Source organism: Molothrus ater, chromosome Z (genome assembly GCF_012460135.2).
Source record: "Molothrus ater isolate BHLD 08-10-18 breed brown headed cowbird chromosome Z, BPBGC_Mater_1.1, whole genome shotgun sequence".
In the NCBI taxonomy this organism is placed as follows: Eukaryota; Metazoa; Chordata; class Aves; order Passeriformes; family Icteridae; genus Molothrus; species Molothrus ater.
In genome coordinates, this window is record NC_050511.2 from 41,297,966 (window position 1) to 41,315,476 (window position 17,511).

The window sequence follows — 17,511 nt, forward strand, 5'->3', positions numbered from 1 at the left end:
GTCCACTGAAAGGGACTTCCAGCAGTGATTGCTACAAGCAAGACCTCTTGCAGATTTTGGCAGTCTCTTGCTGTAGGAGGCCTGGGTGAGATTTGTTTCAACAGCTGATGTACATAACCCTTAGCAGAGACACAGGCCCAAGTGACTTCTGTTTCTGTCTTTGCCAAAGTTCCTGCTTGCTTAACACAGCAAGTCACTTTTCCTCCCTGCCTTCCTTGATTAGGCTTTACTGCTGAGACATTTTGCCAGCCAACTACCAAACTTCAACTTCTTTCTCTAATCTTTCAAATTCCTCTGTAATCAGCCTTTGAGATCTGCTCATAAGCAACTTTGGATTTTTTGTAGCACAAAAAGGAGACTCCAACCCTCAACACAATTCCCTTCATTCAGAAAACTTCAGTTGTTTGATGTTAGCTGAAGAGGTTGCTTAGCATTTTCTTCCCAAACAAGTTGCTTTTCTCTCCCTCTCTGCTTATTTTTCATAATAAAAAATGGGCAAGTGTCACTGACAAAAGACTGAGGGTAAAAATAGTGCTGGGACTGAACTGTATAATGAGTGAGTGAGGCATACACTGGTATCTGAAGTTGCAAGTTGCCTTGGGTATCTCTTCCAGGAAAGAAGAATTTAAGTTTCCCCACTTCTGAACTTTGCTCTTATGTAAGCACTGATTTCCCACAAAAAAGGAAATTCATGAAATGAGAAAACCTCAGATGTGACGGCTGTGAAGAGCCGGAAGCACTGTTACTAGAAATCTGATGAGTGATAACAACACAATGGTCGAATGCTTGGGGTAGGCGTGCTCAGTGTTACGCTGGTTTTATAATTTCTCTGAGTGGAACTGGGGAATTGATGCTGCTCTCATCTCTATAGTATCTGTATGCTTCAATTTGCTCTTTCTGTGGGTCTGGGAGAGCTCCTCTGTGAAGAGGACAGTTGTGCTATGTTTATTAGCATTGCCTGAATGTGAAAGAAGTGTGGGGCTGCTTGCTGGGTCTGGGAGCTGGTGCAAACTCAGTATTGCTACTCCAATGAATCATGCTGTGCACTGGAGCTGTTACCATGCTGGGAATAATTTATACAGATCAGGTAGAAAGTTGTGTTTTGTGTTAGTTACTGACTTGTGAAGTGCATTTGGCCAGGGGATTTTCTTTTTTTTTTTTTTTCCCAAGCTGAAAATAGTTGCGGTTATATTAGGGCTGTGTAAACTTTCTCAGATTTCTCTGATCCGTAAAAATTAATTCTGTTGGCTTGTGTGTCCCCAGCTGTTAGGCAGGCCCTCTTTGGCATGGATTTAGTGGTTTGCTTGAATAAACCAGCAAGGCAGGAAACAGGCATTTGAAGCAGTGGTTTACTGACAGTGAATGCTGTTGAGGGGGAAGAAGAGAGGAGTAAAGATGCAAGCTTTCCAGAAGTGGCTTTCCTGCACAGACTTTTCATCCCCTGAGAGCAGGACTGTAGTCTGTAGTTTCAGGCTGACTGTCTTGCAGTATGGGCTTTAACAGACAGTTTTTAAAACTCTGGCATGGAGCATTGCACAGTCTCTGAATACAACTCATTTGGAATAGATTTTATGTTTGTTTGTTTGCTTCTTCTTTTCTTAGTAATCCTGCCATTCTCCTAGACTTGCTCCATAAAAATCAGGGACATGGCACAGTCCCATCCAAAGCAAAAAACTTCAAATATGTTGTTTGGGACTCAGAGACTTAAATCCAAATCAGACGTGATCTTCTATAAAAAATTTCTGCAGATCTTTAATTATTCAGTTTAGATTGATAGTATCTGTTTGTGTCATATGTGAGGTTTAGCTCAACTAAATAGAACAAGCCCAACAATTTTAGACAAACGCAGTGCTAAATGAACATCTTGTCCATTCCATTTTTTTTTCTTTTATTGTTTGTTATTCTAGACACAAGCCCTGGAGTGAAGGTTACAAAATCACTCAGGACATGCCAAACAATTATAGTCTAATCATAGTAGAATAGCTGGGCAGTGGTGTTCATCAGTTAAACAAATGAAACAACATTTTCACTTGCACATTCAAGTAAAAATTTGTTATAGACACTGAGATCTTGTCTGAAGGGCAGAAAAAGCAGGTGTCTTTCTTTTTTTTTTTCTTTTGTACAAATGAACAAAACAAGACTAAATTCCTCTGAAAAATTTAAAGATTATAGAAACAAACACACAAATCATTCTAGTACACTGTGTTCTTTTTTATTTTCTTCATTTCAAACATAGTTATCATGCTTGTCTTTACTCATAACTAATGGGCATCTACATTTGTTTTTCTCAAATAGGTTTCCTTTCAATGTAACTTGCTGCACTGTGTAGATTTTTTTTCCTCAGATTGTCTCCTGCACCTTTTCTAGTTTGAGGCAAAAATTTACATAACTAACTCTTTGATTCTGGAAAGAAGTAGTTTTTGCAAAATTACTAATGATCCCTGATAGAATATTATTCAAGTAATGTTTGGATTGAGACTTCTGCAAGGATGTAGTTGTTACTTTAATGACATCTTCAAAACATAAATGATGTGAGAGCCCTGCCTACTGTGAAGACTGTCTCCTTTCAAGATATACACTGTCTTTGGCATTCATTAATATGCACTTGCACTTGCAGATGAAATGTTTAAATGTTTGATGGTAGTCCTCTGTATATTTAGAGCAGTTTTTGTGGATGCATATTTAGCATGTAATTGAATTGTTGATATTTGCATTTAAAAGAACGTATTTGGATGGTGCTTTTCTCATCAGTTAAAATATTAACTTTATATTGGTATGAGAACATTTTCTAGTACCTTTTTTTGTGCTGTACCTTAAATCACCTTTTCTCTCCCACATCACAGTGACATTTGATAGACATGACACTGTGGATAGTGTAGAGTACTTGGGGAGAGGTTTTGGGGGACTGCTGAGTTAATAAATGGTGTCCAGGGAGGACGCATTCCCCCAGCAGAACCTTGTGGAAGAGGCTGTTTTGTGTCCACAGCTCCACAGCCCAGGAATCCAATGGGGATGAAAAGCCCCAGAGATCCCACAGGAGGAAGGGCTCCAAACCCAGCCCAGGGTGCTCTGAGGAGGAAAGACCCACCCTGTGCTGGGAAGGCAGCTGAAGATTTAGCCAGAGCTTGGACCTGGTGGTCCATGAGCAGCTTCATGATGGGGAGAAGCCCCACAAGTGCTTGGAGTGTGGGAAGAGCTTCAGCCAGAGCAACAACCTGATCTGCCACCATCACATCCACACTCGAGAGAGGCCCTATGAGTGTGGGCAGTGTGTGAAGGGCTGACCTGACTGTCCACCAGATGATCCACACTGGACAGAAGCCCTATGAGTGTCCTGAGAATGGGAAGAGGTTTCGGAGCAGCCCAAATCTCCTCCTGCAGAAGTGGATTCACACAGAGGAGAAGCCCTTCTGCTGCCCCAGCTGTGGGAAGGTTTTCCAGCCAAACTCCAAACTTGTCACCCACCAGCACATCCAAAGCTGAGTGGACCTCCCCCCAGCCCACGGAGTTTCTGACCCTCTGAAACCCATGGGACTGCAGGGCTATGCTGGGCCAAAGGGGGATTTTGGCCCCAGTGAGCTTTTCTGTTGCTGTTGGTGGCTGGAACAAATAAAGGGCTGAAGCCAACCCAAAAGCTGGATGGAGGGGGGGGGGAGCTGTGCTGGGTTGCGACCCTCCCCGAGGGCACAGCTGGATCCTGGCAGGTTAATTAATGCTGATGAGCAGAGCTGGCATGGAGGGGGCTGTCCTACTGTTTATTGGCCATGGAGATGGCAAAGGCACTGGGATGGGACACATGGCCCAGCACCACTGGGGTCCCCTGAATGATACTGAGTCCTGTCAGTGAATGGCAGTCCTGTTGGTGACAGGAGGTTTGGTTGGTGACACTGGGTCCCATCAATGACACAAGACATGCTCGGTGACACTGGGTCCTGTCAGTGTGTGATGGTTTGACAGGAAATGTGTTTTCTGGGATGCTGTGGTCAGGCCAATGGATGCTCAGATTTCAATATTGGCACCTAATGTGGCCATTGGGACATTGGATGCGCCTCTGAGAACACGGGGTTAAAGCAGGGCTCTCCCCTGGGAGGCTCTCTTGGGTTCCAGTCAGGGAAAGGTTCAGAGCTGCCCTGCCCGGCTGTGGGCTGGGCGGGGCAGGGGCAGCCATGCGGCCGGGTGAGGTAGGCCGGGCCTGGCCAGAAGGGAGGGGAAGGCCCCTGCAGGATGGAAGGGTGCACAGTGACACAGGATTTGTCTGGGGTGACACTGAGTCCCATTGGTGGCATGAGGTTTGGCTGTTGACACAAGGTCCCTTCAGCAACACTAGGTCCTGTCAGGGACACTGGATCCCTTCTGGGGATACCTGGGTCTGGTTGGTGACACTAGGTCAGTGCTGCCATCTCCTCACATCCCTTCCCACAAGGAGCAGGCCAAGTCCCCACCAGTGCCACCAGTGCCACACTGTGTCCTTGCTGCTGTGTCCCCACTAAATACCCTTAGCAAGGGCAAAGGATCCCAGTGATGGCGCGGCTCAGGATCAGCACGTGGATGTCATGGGTGCCTGCGGGGCTCACCGTACCTCAGCCTGTACCCCAGAACACCCCAGGATCCCACAGGGAACCCCCAGTCCTCCAGGTTCATGAGGTGCTGGATCACGTGGAACTTGTAGCAGATCCTGTTGCCCCCAGCACACTCTGCACATCCTCTGCCATGTGGAGCGCGTTCCTGCACGAGTTCTGCTTCAGCAGTGACATGATTTCAGGGGCAGCCCTGTGGGGACACAGACAGGGACACACTAACCCTCTCCAGACTCCCCAGTAACCCTGGGGACAGTGCCACCCACCTGCCCTTGTTCTTGATGCAGCCAAGGTACAGGCAGGTATGTAGCCCCAGTGTGATCTCTATCACCATGTCTGCCAGCTTCCTCTGCACCAGCTGGTTCCGGGCCAGCGGCCCCCAAACAGCTTCCTGCAGGCCTGGGCAGGGGGGCAGTGAGGTTTGAGGGGCTGAGGGGTGGTGGGACCACTCAAAGCACCTCCACACCCCTGTTATCTGTCGAGCACGTATTGCTGCACTGTCTCCAGAGTCCAGGGAGGGACACCCTTAATCGGGAGGGACACCACGCTGAGGTTGTCTTTCTGTGTGGGTGGGTACTGTGGCCTCTTCACCTTATCAGTGGGATGATGAGGGGCCAGGTGGCACAGCCAACAATGTGTCTGGCAGCACACACAGCTCCCTCCTGTGCTGGTGCTGTGCCAGCCGATTGCCCTGCTCGGTGAGGAGCCTGGCATCCCGCTCTGCAGAGCTGTGGGACAAAGTCCCTAAGACTGGAAAGCAAGACCTACTGCTGTGACACAATTTGAAGACTGCTGTTTTCTGTGATAGTTTCTTTCCCAGGGGCATTTCTAAGGTGCTGTCTCAATTTAAATTGATTTCCTTAACTGTCCCAAAGTTTTATAAACTGTGATTAGCAAATCCTCTCATCCTGGCAGGCAGTGATATTGCAGCAGAAGAAACTGATGGTGAAGGAAGTGATTTGCCCAGGGTTACAATGCCAGTGTCAGAATTTGTTTGTGAATTTGGACTCTGCAAACCACCTCCTCCCACTGAGGATGGCCAAGCAGAGATAGCATCTGTACCTTAGGAACAACATTACTTTCCCAGTAGCAGGGCTGGGATCTGGGCTAAGTACATCCCAAGTGATACACTTTGCTTCAGGCCCATTTTGCCAGGGGATGAGTTTCCTTCTTAGTGTGACCACCTCTATTCTGCTTGACATGTCTTTTAAATCAAAAGAGGGAAGAAGAATGAGATTTCTCTTGTGGCACAAAGATGTGAGTTTCAGAACTTGTCAGAAAATATCTTGTGCCCCAAACTCTAAAGATACATCATTTTGCAGCTGTTTCAAGAGATTAGAGCAAATGTTTTGTGGGAATGTCTACTTAGATATGGCATTTCAAATGAAACCTAGAATGTCCTCTTTGATAATTTTAGCTTTTGTCTTCCCATCTGGAAAATGCAATTTCTCAGTGGTATTAACTGCAGTTGCACGAAAGTCACTGGACTGGTGTTGACTTGCATTTACTGAAGATGTCTGGCTTAATATTCAAGGAGTAGCTGAAAGTGTGACTTTTTTATTTTGTTGTCGTGTACATTGGTAAGATTTGTCTGGATAGCTATATTTGCAGACTTGTCTTATTTCTGTATATCTTTAAAGATGCATTACTTTTATAACTTAAATGGGAAAAAACTCACAGAGTAGATTTTTCTGGCATATCTAACTGTATAATAAACCAGGTGTTTTCCTGTTGCATGGTTATCATCACAAGTTGCTCCCCTTGCTGACACAATGGCACTGGCAAAAGTTTTGATGTGCAGCCTTTTTTTGCACCCAGCCTTTTTTGCCCTTGCCTGCTGTCTGTGTGAAGCAGCAGATCAGCTCATATCACATTGAAGACAGTCAGACTCCTGCTCTGGCAGCTGTCAGATGTCTACTGGTTTTACTGGATCCAGCTGTCAGATAAAGGCAATTAATTATTCTTAAGTGGTTAAATGACAACTGTAGTCCCTTGTCCCACCTGCTGTATGAAGCTTTCTGTTTAGGAAAAATTATTTCATTAATTTGTTCTGTGCAGCATAGAGAAATCTGGGGTGTAAGTACTGCTGTGTTGTGTAATTCACACAGATAATGCAATGTTCTTGGGGAATCCTTACTGGTGATGTCATGCCATGGAAGAAAGCAAAAGTTAAATGGGGATGCCTCACCTCTGTTCCTTCCATGGGAAGGCCATGGAAGAAATCCTCTATAGCTGTGCTGAGGCACATGGAGGACAGGGAAGTGATTCAAGGCTGCCAGCATGGCTTCACCAAGGGCAAGTCCTGCCTGACCAACTCCGTGGCCTCCTTTGATGGAGTGGCTCCATCAGTGGACAAGTGAAAGGGCCACAGATGTCATTTATTTGGACTTCTGTAAAGACTTTGACACATTCCCCCTTAACATCCTTCTCTCTAAACTGGAGAAGTGGAGAGACATGGATTTGATGGGTGGACTGTTTGGTGGATGAGAAATTGATTGGACTGTCACATCCAGGGGGTAGTGGTCAATACCTCAGAGTTCTAATGGAGATTACTGACAAGTGGTGTCCTTAAGGAGTCTGTATGGGGACCAGTGCTTTTTTATCTCTTCATCAATGACATGGACAGAGGGATTGAGTGCACCCTCAGCAAATTTTTAGATTACACCAAGCTGAATGGTGCAGCTGAAGGATGACGCACCTGAAGGATGGGATGCCGTCCAGAGGGACCTGGAGAAGCTGAAGAAGTGGGCCCATGAGAATCTCCTGAGGTTTAACAAGACCAAGTACAAGGTGCTTTACCTGGGTTGTGGAGACCCCCAGTATCAGCACAGGCTGGGACAGATGGAGAGCAGACCTGGGGAGGATTTGGGTGTGCTGGTGGGTGAGAGGCTGGACATGACCCAGCCATGGGCACTCCCAGCCCAGAGAGCCAAACGTGTCCTGGGCTGCATCCAAAGCAGCGTGGGCAGCAGAGGAGGGAGAGGATTCTGCCCCTTATCTCCCCTGTGCCCCTACCTAGAATGCTGTGTGCAGCTCTGGGGCTCCCAACATTAGAAGGATATAGATGTGTTGCAGCAGGTTCAGAGGAAGGGTCACAGAAATGGTCAGAGGCCTGAAACACCTTCGCTGTGAGGAAAGGCTGAGAGAGTTGGCATTGTTCAGCCTGGAGAATAGAAAGCTCTGGGGAGACCTTGTTGTGGACTTTCAGTATTTTAAGGGGGCTTATGTGAAAAATGGGGTGAAGCTTTTCAACAGGACTTGTAGCAGTAGGCCAAGGGGTAATGGTTTTAAACTAAAAGAAGGTAGATTTGTATAAGTTGTAAGGAGGAAATTATAACTATGAGAGTGGTAAAACACTGGAACAGGTGGTCCAGAGTGGTGGCAGATGCCACATCCCCTGGGAACATTTCAGGTCAGATTGGATGGGGCTCTGAGCAAGCTGAAAGTGTCCCTTCTCATTCCAGGGGGTCTGATGACCTTAAAAGATCCCTTCCAACTGAAAGTATTATATAATGCTATGATTCTGTATTTTGTTATTTTTCAGTATAAACATTGAATACCATATCTGAAACCTGCCTTGAATATGAAAAGTTTGATTTTGTCAGAAAATATCTGGGGACTGGATGTCCCAGCCCACTGCTGCATCAGAGATAGCAAACCTAAGATAATTCACACACATTTTACAGGCAGTTTCCTGAAAAATGGTGGAGAGAGGTTTTCTGTTGTGTACTGCATCTAGCTGAACACTTGCAGATTGATTAAAATCTTCCCCTTGGAGATGACACTGCATATGAGACTCCCTGCCTGCTTCTGCTTTGAAGGTAACTGCTCAAACCTGCTTTATTTAAAAATGAGAATTTGCTCTGGGTAACATTAGAATGTAAGTGTTTTTTCTAACTCCTGAAATGTAATCCATTTGCTTTTAGCCATCAGTTGAATCCTGCTGCTCACTGCGTAGAGGTGATGAACTTAAATGCAGGAAATGAATGTCCTGGTACCAGACCACTTTTAGTCCTGACATTTTTTTAAAAATACCTATTCCAAATAGTTTCCTGCTGTCTCCTTTTTTTTCTGAACCCTGACACAGAGTTCACTATAAGATGTATTCTCTAATAAGAGATTGATTAAAAGTCTCTCTCTCTGCAGGAACAAAGACAAGTAGTTTATTTTCCTGTGGACCATTTCTGTCCTGTCCGTCAGTATCTGATAGCTTTCGTGCCTGGGAGCTGTGCTGCTTTGGAGGAGGGTAGCTGCAAGCTGGTTTTGACTCTGGGGGATTTTCTCCACCCTTCCCTGCAGAAGGAGTGAAGGGGGTCTGTGAACTGTGTTGCTGGAACTTCTCAAAGTGTGCAGGAAATGATTCCTCTTCCCCTTGAGTGCAGCTCTCTGATGTGGGTAGGGGGCTCTTGTTTTCCTAGTGCTGTTTTGCTGCTAAGACATCTTGATAAGAGGGAAGGAGAGGGGAAGCTTCAGAAAGAACAACACCACAGCAACAACCAACAACACCAACAATAATAGTAATTATAAAAAATCTTCCTAAGCCTTCTAATTTTTCTCTTTTAATATAACAAAAATTCTCATGGTAGTTGTTTGTTTCCTGCTTTTTCAGGGAATAACTTGTTTGTATGCTTGTGACTCTTTATACTTGTGGCTCTTTGTACATGCCACTGTATGGTTTCTAGTGTTCTTTATGATATACAATCTATTATTTATCATGATCACATTTCCAGTCTTTATTCTCTTCTTTTTTACACTGATTCATCAAGATACCTGTACTTCCTGTATGTTCTATTTCAAGCCTCTTCCAGGAATACCAGCATACTCTTCAATACATAGGCTAGATTATGTCCTGATGATACTGAAGTAAAAACTGAGTTGTTTACACTTCCCACTTGAGCAGAACAGCAGGTGACCTCTGGTCATACTGTTCTCCAGTTCTGTATTAGGGAAAAAATATAGTTATTAGCATTTGGGGCAGGCAGTTTAAAATCAAATGTGTATAATTAAGGTCAGCACTGAGTCAGCCTTGAAGGCTGTGATTCAGCTGTGATGCCCTGTGCCTTGCAGAGTGCAGCCCCATGCCCCAGCTATCCCTCTCTGTGGCTGCCAAGCTGAGCCCCTGTGGGGGTGAGGGCAGGGCACAGCTATGCGTGGTGGCTGTGTCTGCATTTGTAAGCTATACAAGGAGTATATGTAAGGAATGCTCCCAGGCGCTGGAACCTGGCAATCTCTGAAATTGCTAAAACACTTAGAGTTTCAACCCCTGTCAGAGAGACCTCTCCTAGAAAATTGCCAGGCACTTAACTTGAAATTTCAAATTTGGCACTTACTCTGTGCTAAAGATTGGCCATTCACATGCTTGATTTAATCAAGTAGCTGCAGCTACTGTCTTTTGCCTTTTGCTGATAAACAGGCAGGCCCAATACTGGTGGCAAAGTGTCAGGAGATCTGAGATGCCCTCCAATAGCACGTTCTTTGTCAGAAAAGCACACACCACAGCTCTCTAATTAGTTAGGAAGATTAGGGAAAGGCAGTTTGACTTCCTCATAAAATCCAAAATAAAAATCGGGCAGGGATAGGGAAGTGTCTGTTGCCTTTTAGACACAAGAGCCACTGCCACAGGGCATGGTGGGACACAGCAGACCCAGGCAGACACAGGGCAGTGCCCTGCAGAGGGCCCCATGGCCCTCTGTGCAGGATGGGGTGGGACCTGGCCAAGGGGTCACCGTGGGGCCCTTCAGGAGCACAGGCAGTGTACAGGCACAGGGGTAAGGCAGGTGGGATCACTGCCTTGGAGCAGATTTTGGCTGCGCTGGACATCCAGCAAGGGAAATCCAGCAGGGACACTCCATCAGAGAGTTTTAATGATGCCGCTGCCATCAGCAGCATTTCCTGTGAGTGTGCTACCTGACTCCCTGCATCTGGGCGAACCAGCTGTCTTTCCTCCTCCTTTCTGGGGCTGTTTTGTTGACAGTGATCTCTGATGAGTGTGGTACTCATGAGGCTACAGTCAGTCCATCTGCTTTAATGAAGACCATCTTCCTTTGTCCTCTTCTGAACATTATCAACCTCTTTCCCATGGTGAAATGGCTTTCTTTTGGGTTTTCTCTTGCTCGGCAGGGGAGGGAAGATCTATGCATGCATCAGAATTTTTCTCAGTTCCAAGTGAAATATGACCACTGGTGAAAGTCTTTTGCCTTATAGAAGTTCATTGTACAGGTACATTGTACATAAATACAGGATGAATACATAAAAGTGCTGGAGAACTACAGCCCAAATAAATAAGGTCCATCCAAACAAATGGTCTTTGGTTTGGATGGGCTTTATATGTGCCCTGTCCATGATGGAGAGTATTCTTGGTGTAATATGAAAAGAGCAACATCAAGAGTAATGTGGCAGTGAATGGTATGCCTTGTGGTTAGAATTCAATTTACAGTGTTTGTATTTTGTTTGGCATGAAAAAAAGAAACAGAAGGCTGCTTTGGGTATTCCAGTACAACTTGGAAAGTAAGCAGGCTACACTTCCTACCCAAAACAAACAAACAAAAATACCTGCAAAAATAAAGAGGTTTTCTATGAGATGCCCCAGAAAACCAGTCTAACTTTTTGGAAGCTGAGCTATTTAAATCAAATTACTTTTGGCAGTGTCATAGCTATGTATGAAACTGCCAATAAATGACAGAAAAAAACCCACCCTGAGTTAATTTTGCTTTTATAAAGTTTATAAATATGTGTAATGGTTTAAGTTGCAAAGCTCTTGCTGTTGTCAGATGTTTGTTCCTCAGTGCATAAATCTTACTATAATTAACACATTAATTTTTTATCTCATTACACTTCAACATAAGTGTAAAATCTTGGTTTTCTGTAATGTTTTGTTCCTGGAACATATAGTTCTTTCAACACTTTCATTATAATATAATTGGTTACTTACTGTTGCAATAGAATTTCTTAGTGCTTAGAAATGGGGTAAATCATCAATAACTTTTGAGAGTACCTGATTTAAAAACAATCTGTTAAAAAACTTTACTAAGTATGTTAATAGGCTTTCCCTAGTGGATGACTGTTTTTTTCTGTTTTGTCACACTTACCTGAATTTTTCTAGCTACAGAAACACTCAATCTCCTACCAGTTAGAGAACATTATAAATACTATCTTCTAGAAAAATAGCCTGTGAACAGATTCTGTCATGGAATAGACAGGAATATGGATTTTCTCCTGTATGGATGGAAAGAGGCTATGTTCTAACTCACTGGTTTATTACAGTCTGACTTTTTATAAGAGGATTTCTTGTTTTTATTCTCTTTTCCTCCTCCTTTACTCTTTTCCAACCTTCAGGCAATATTGAATGAAAAAACTTCTTCTTTCATGTATGTTTTTGCCAGCCCTGACACTGAACTCTGGTTTTCAATGGTTGTCTTGCAGCTATAACTGGTATAGAGACTACAGAAGGTGATATTTTGGTGGTTTGTTTGTTTTGTAGTTTTGGTTAGTTTTGTTTGGGTTTTTTCCCCACTTGGTTCATTTGCAGTGTCTTGAGCTCCCAGTATCAAGCAGTGGCCTCCCTAAATGTGGGAAACCCTTTATTGATAGTATACATGCTGCAGAAACACTGATAAAAACATTACCCAAACACTGATTTAGGGTGTACCCACTTACTGTTTAGTCTTTGTAGTATTGAGAATATTGAGCTTTTGAGATGATGCAGTGCAGCTAGACCTATCTGTCTGTAGTGCCTATAGGGACCCATCTGTCCCTTTTGAGAATCCAGACACAGTACTGTGTGCCTTCACTGGCCATCAAAATACTATAATCAAGGATAGGGGTAAGCAGAAAGCTCACTGATGGTGCTCTGTTACCAAAAAAAAAAAAAAAAAGTTTTTGTTTTGTTTAATTTTTTTTTCTTAAAATAAACGTGCTTTTATTTGCTTGTTGACTGGTACATCCTAAGCAAAACTGAAGGCTTTTGAAAAATAAGGTAAATATATTAGACTGCTCTTCAAGAGGGTATTTATTAATAAATTGCTAAAAGCTTTTAGGGAGAAACTGTACTAAGCTACTAATGACTTTTCAGAATTCTCTTGCGACCTTTTTCTTGGTAATAGTTTCCCCTCTCTCTTTCTTTCCTCTCCACAGTACAGCAGTTTATTTGAGAGCTCCCCTTGACATTATGCCTTTACCATATTTGAGAGCCCGTCAAACACAGTCTGGGGGCAAGCACTGCTAGGGGTGGCCACTCAAAGGCACAGTCCCTCTTGCTGTGTTTCAAGCATTGCAATATGCAGACTGCTGTCCCAGTTTAGGGTGCTCCATGCAGATGGGGAAGGGGAACTGTGAGGTTGAGTTTTTGTCTTACCAATTTCCAGTCTAAAGAGGAGAGCAGAGGGTAGTGCTCTAAGGACTAGTGCACTTACCCTTGAGCAGAAGAGGAAAGATGGTGAAAGAGAGCATTTTATCTCAGAGTGCAGGTTTGGAACTATTTATAACTACTTTAGGAGTGGATAAGCAAGAGGGGATGATAAGACCCTAAAAAACTCTGCTCCAGGTGCTGTGATAATAAAACCCCAAACAGGATATGTGGCAAATATAGGGGAAAAAACCCTCCAAACCAACAAACCACAAACTGGAGACTAAAAGGTAAGTTTCAGTGGCAACAGTTCCTGTAAGAAGAGATAGCAACACACATGACACATGTAGATAGCAGGTTTTATGGACTAGAAAAAGCTTTGAAGGAAACACCAAAAAAAATATAAAAGGGCGGGGGGAATAAATAGAGAGAAAAAAGACCTTATTTGATTCCTAAGTTCCTTAAGCAGTAACCACATCCTCTCTCTCTCCCAGCTGCTTTTCTTTAACCACCCAGCCAGTGCTGCTCATATGGGCAGCGCTCACACTGAGAGTGAGAACTTGTCACTTGGCCATGATGAGGAAACACTTCCTCCTGACCTTTCCCTTTGTGTGTTTTCATAATTTATGGCTGCAAAGTTTGTTCAGCTGTTAGACTGGGGTCAGTGTACCACCTTCTAGTTCAGTTATGTCTTAAATCTGGCAGACCGAGGACAGACCTGATGTATGCAAGAAGCCAGGACAGGGAACATTGCCCTCCTCATCCACCCACACAAGTGGTTTTGGGCATAAGATGAAGAAAAAGAGTCCTTAGAGCTGAGTTATGTGCTGGTCTTTCCAGGTATAGGGCGGGCCTATGAAAAGCTTTCTAATCGCCAAAATTGTTAAAGTCAATATGCCCCAACATATTGCTCTGCTCCCTTAGAAGTGTCTGCTGGAAGAAAGGACTACAACCAGACCACAGGTGCAGGTGTTGTGAGTGAAGGCAAATACTTTGAAGATGAGGGTCTGCCCCTGGGAAGGGAGGGTCTGCTGGCAGCAGCATCCTCTGGGCAGCCTCTGCTCACCCTGCTAGATTAGCATCCTCCCTGAGAGGAGCACTGCTAGTGCTGGGGTTTGTATTTTGGAGACTGTCAGAGGTTCTATCCCAGGTATGAGAGAGAGACAGCAGCTGTAGATCTTGCACAGAAAATCCCATAAGGATAGGACCCTGCTTCCCTGGATTGAAACTGGTGATAGCTCTAATTAGTAGAAGGAGCCAGTGCCAATTTGTCACCTTAAACGGGTCTTCAGCAAGTGGTGTTATTTGCAGCTGAATTGGTTTAAGTTCCTTCCTTTGCTCTGCTGAGAACTGAGAATTGAGTTGGCTACCCAATGCAGCTAACTTTTTAAGGGATTTGCACAAATGCCTAGTAATGCAACCAGAAAAATTGTCTGAAAGGTGACAAAATTAGATGACATATTTGTTTGCAGAAACGTGAGGGAACTTAGAGCATCTTTTAGGGAAAAAATATATAACATCCCCCCCTGCCTTTTGTTGTTTCTACTCAGCTTATTTTACTTTCTTGCAAATGTTCCTTTACCTCTTAGTAATTTTCCCTTTACCCTTCTTTGTTACAATATTTGGTCTGATTATCTTCTTAAATAATAGTTTTAAAACACAGCTAAGTAAAGGATATTTTCTGAATTGTCAAGGAATGGACAAGATTGAGATAAAATGATCCAGGAATCATATGAAAAAAAAAGCTAGATATTTCCCAAGGTTGCCCCCTTGCAAGTCAGTTTTTAAGTGCTAGTTTCAGGATCTGCTGTGTACTTAGATTGCCTGCATTTGGGGAGGAGAGGACTGCTGTTGTTCAAAGGGAATCTATTGGGTAATATACGTGGAAAACCCACCACAACACATCTTTTTCCCTACCAAGATGAGAAGGAGGGGGTTACAGCAAATATCACGGAAGGAGCTTGCTGCTTGTATGAGACAAAAGAGAACCAGCTGGGATGCTGGAGCTTGGAGGGTGCAAGTGGCAAATCTAATTGATGTGGCATGGCAAAAAGCAAATGCCTACATGAACAATGGCTTGTGCCTTGGTTGATGTCAGAAAGTTTGCATCAGTGTTAGCACTAGTGGGAAATATGTAGCTAATTTCTTTCGTCAGGATGGAATCAAAGCCTACAGAAATCTGGGTTTGGAATCCAGAGAAAATGCTGTTATTTTTAGGGGAGTGGGGTTCAACTGAGAGTGTGAAAGCTTAGCAGTGTCCTCACAGGTTATCCAAGCATCTGATAGAAAAGTGGCTGTCATGCCCTCTGTACAGGGTAACCTTTGTCTCAGATGTGCTTTTGTTAAACAGTAATTGTGGATGAAACAAAAACAAACCTCTGCATTCTCCTCTCTCTATCTATTGGTTCTGTCACATGCCCAAACAGGTAAAACAGTGCTTAGCAAGCTGGCTGCACTTTGATTTTGCTGCACTTACCCAGGATCTGAGAAAACACATAACAGTTTTGACTGCAAAGGTCAGTTGCATATTTCTGGGAATACTGCTTTGGTTTTAAAATGCAGCCTTTCCAAGTGGGTCAAGCAAAAATATCTTTGATGGAGCAAATCACTCCCAGATACACTTGTGACTGGAATTTATTCACTGCAATTTAAGGTTTTTGAATAAGTTGAATAATTTTTTTGAATAAGTTGTGTGGGATATTAGTAAAATACTAGTTAAAAAATAAAAATGTGATCAAGCTTCACAAATTAATAACATCCTGAAAACTTTTCCTTCTAACTCCCCTTTTTTAAAGTAACAAGTTCCTCTGTGATATTTGTAATAAAACCCACAAAACCCCATGAATATTTAGCCCTGCTGAATAATCTTCCCACAGAGGGGGATTTTCTCTTGTGTTTTTTTCAATAGATTCTCAGTCTGTTTTGTTTAAACACCTCTGCAAGTTTTTCTTTTAAGTCTGAAGATTTTTCATGAGCTTGCAGGTGGTTTAGAAAAGACAGTGCTCTGCTTTTAGGTTTTTTTTCTGTTTCTAACATGAAAAAGTCTCTAAGATATTCTTTAACTAGTTTTCTTGTAACTAAGAAGAGGTTTGTTTGAGAAATAAAGAACATCAAAAGGAAGCAGAAGCAGAACAGGACAATCCCCTCTCTTGCCCAGCTGTGATGCTGTGCCTGATGCACCCCAGGACAGAGTTGGCCCTCCTGGCTGCTGGGGCACTGCTGAGTTGTGTTCAACTTGCCATTGATCAGGACCCCGAGGTCCCTTTCCACTCCACTGCTCTCCAGTCTCTCATTCCCCAGTCTGTCCATACAACCAGGTTGCCCTGTTCCAATGCAGAATCTGGCTCTTGTTTTTGTCAAACTTCACATGGGTGATGATTGCCCAGCTCTCTACAGGGCCTCTCTGTCTTCAAGTATCATTGTCAAATTTACTGTACTTTTGAGTGCTATGTCCAAGTCATTTATGAAAATGTTGAAGAGCACAGGGCTAAGGATGGAGCCCAGTGGAACCCCACTAGTGACAGGTCACACCAGTCTGATGTCACCCCATTCACTGCAGCCCTTTGTGCCTGACCCATGAGCCAGCTGCTCACCCACCACATAATGTGTTTATCCAGCTGTGGGCTGGACATTTTCTCCAGAAGGGTCCTGAGAGAGACAGTACTGAAAGCTTTACTGAAATCCAAAAATACTACATCAGCTGGCTTCCCTTCATCAACTAGGTGGGCTACATTGTCAAAAAAGCAAATTGAGTTGTCAAGTAGTACTTCCCTCTCTTGAAGCCATGCTGGCTGTGACTGATGACTGCATTGTCTTCCAGGTGTTTTTCAATAACTACCAGAATCATTTTCTCTATGATTTTACCGGCCACTGAAATGCTATTGCTCTCTTTATGTTGAAGCTTTTCTGAAAGTTTCACTCCTGTCACCAGAGATTTTTAAACTAGTCTTTTTGGTGAGCACTGTGATTAAGAGAGTCAGCAATTACCGCTTCACTCATGAGACCTCCTGTATTAACAGGAAGCAAATCAAGGAGGGCAGCTTTCCTGGTTGTCTCCCGTAGCACCTGTACCATGAAGTTATCATATGTTTTAGAAACGTTACCAAGTGTTTTAGAAGTCTTCTGGTCCTGTTTGTGCCAGCTGTGTGGTGCCAGCTGCCTTAACATATGACAAGTTGAAGTCTTCCATAAGGACAAGGGTCATTGATTTGGAGGCAACCTTCAGTTTCTTAAAGAGTAATTCATTGGTATTGTTGTTGTGCCTGGGTGGCCTAGAGTAAACTCCCAGTTTACTGTCCTGCTTGGTGTCTGTGGATGCGCACTCACATTTTTGTGCAACCTGAAGATTTAACTCACTTTCAGTAACACTTAGGATATGCTTCTCAACACAAAAAATATTATTTATACAGTTCCTTTTCAAAGGAAAAGTCCTGGCAAAAGTAGATAGACTTTGATCAATCTGTGAATTGCTGCATGTTTTTGGAAGGGGTCATAGAAAATAATGTTTACAGAGTGGTCAGTGTTTCTGTATGTTCTTTATTTTATGCTGTAGAGGTTATGTGGAGCTATTTATATTTTTTCTTTATTTTT